Raw genomic sequence first — 1,995 nt, 5'->3', positions numbered from 1 at the left:
AAAAATGAAAATATAGAAAGAAAAAATAGAAAAACACGAAAGCTCTCTCTCTCTCTCTCTCTCTCTCTCTCTCTCTCTCTCTCTCTCTCTCAAGGTCCTGGTTAATTCACCCATTTAGTGCCTGCTTTCCTCAACCAATGGCGGCGTGGGAGGCGAGTGACGTCAGGGAAGGAGGAAGGGGGAGGCCGAGTAAGTAAGGCACACCAGAGGACTCACAGACACGGCGGAGGGAGGGTGCGTGCGTGTGGAGCTCTGGTGACACTGACTTGGATTGAAGGCGTACTCTGAGTCTCACCATCTTTGCCGTACCTCCGCTGTATTCCAAAGGCTCTTGTTGAAGTGATACGCGTTTCCAAAGATGTGTTTTTCATGGTTTCAGTGAGAGATAAACACGATTTCTTCGGTATTAAGAGTTTTCAAGAGTGTTTTTACGTCATCAGGGAGAAATGGACAAGATTTCTGTGGTGTTAAGACATTTCAAGAGTGCTTTTACGATTCCAGTGATAGATAAACACGATTTCTTCGGTATTAAGAGTTTTTAAGAGTGTTTTTACGTCATCAGGGAGAAATGAACAAGATTTCTGTGGTATTAAGACGTTTCAAGGGTGTTTTTACTGTTCCTGTGTCAAATGAACAAGATTTCTACTATATAAAACGTTTTCAAGAGTGTTTTTTTTATGTTCAGTGACAGATAAACCAAATTTACGAGATTAAGAAGTTTTTACGATTCCAGTGACAAATAAACATGATTTCTGTGATACTGACAAGAGAAATGCACTTGGAATCATCTCTGTGGCCTATGAAACCAGTCGTGGTGAGGACGAAGTGAAGGAAAGATTACATAGATAAGATCATTACTGTGAGGGACTGACTGACTGACTGACTGACTGACTGGAGGTGAAAGAATGTAGCCCAGTGGTTCTTAATTTTTTACTGCCACGCCTCCTCTAGAAATCTGTCCTTTCCTCCACGCCCCCTCCTTGCATCAATTTAACTTTTGAATACCACGCCTCGTCTAGAAATCTGTCCTTTCCTCCACGCCTCATCCTTGCATCAATTTAACTTTTTACTGCCACGCCTCCTCTAGAAATCTGTCCTCTCCTCCACTTGTCCTTCCTCCCCTTGCATCAGTGAATACAATTACCTCCAGGATTTGAAAGAAAACGCCGGCCGGGTATTATTGCACATTGAACCAACACACCACACGTCACTAAACACATTCCCATGGTCTAAATCACACTTCTACCACCATTTCTAACCCCATTTTACCCTTTCGGAAATGAATAATAACTTCAGGACAAAATTTAGGTTTGGTTTGGTTAGGTTAGGTTAGGTTTCCCCACCCTAAAACCTCAGCTTTCCCAGGAGGTCCCTAAGCTTGTTAGACACAGGGAAAAAGAAATAGGTTAAGTTAGGTTAGATTTGGTTAGACAGGGTACAGGTTAGGTTAGGTTAAGTTAGGTTAGGTTAGATTAGACAGGGTATGGTTAGTTTAGGTTAGGTTAAGTTAGGCAGGGTACTCTTAGGTTAGGTTAAGTTAGGTTAGACAGGGTACGGTTAAGTTAGGTTAAGTTAAGTTAGGTTAGACACGGTACGGTTAGGTTATGTTAGGTTAGGTTAGGGTACGGTACGGTTAGGTTAAGTTAGGTTAGACAGGGTACACATTGCCTCAAACTACAAATTTACCAGCCTTTTTTCATAAAGTTTTCATTTCTTAACCATGGGAAATATAATTAGAGAAATCCTTGCTATTTTTCCCAAGTGATCGTGTCTCCCATTTGAAATTCTTGACTCCCCACTACGTAGAAGGGCACATCACCCCCCCCCCCCACAGTATTAAGAACCACCGCTTTAGAGGGAAGAGAATCATATTGACCTAGTGTTATTGTTGTTGTTATTTTTTTTCTTCTTATACGAGTTATTAAGTGAGCGTGGTGACTTGTTGTTGTTGTTGTTGTTGTTGTTGTTGTTGTTGTTGTTGTCTAGTCGATTGTG

The 1,995-nt window shown here is 41.6% G+C and overlaps 1 long non-coding RNA gene across 1 annotated transcript in view; it reads left to right on the top strand.

The window, feature by feature from the left end:
• Positions 1–219: 219 nt before the first annotated feature.
• Positions 220–1,995, top strand: part of LOC123501610 — a 2,167-nt gene continuing 391 nt past the window's right edge. The window contains exon 1 of the long non-coding RNA XR_006673679.1: positions 220–403. This is a non-coding gene — a long non-coding RNA (uncharacterized LOC123501610). The remainder of the gene's footprint in view (positions 404–1,995) is intronic.

The sequence above is a fragment of the Portunus trituberculatus genome, chromosome 9 (genome assembly GCF_017591435.1).
Source record: "Portunus trituberculatus isolate SZX2019 chromosome 9, ASM1759143v1, whole genome shotgun sequence".
Taxonomy (NCBI): Eukaryota; Metazoa; Arthropoda; class Malacostraca; order Decapoda; family Portunidae; genus Portunus; species Portunus trituberculatus.
Note: the sequence above shows the minus strand (reverse complement) of the source record. Positions and strands in the feature narration are given on the sequence as shown.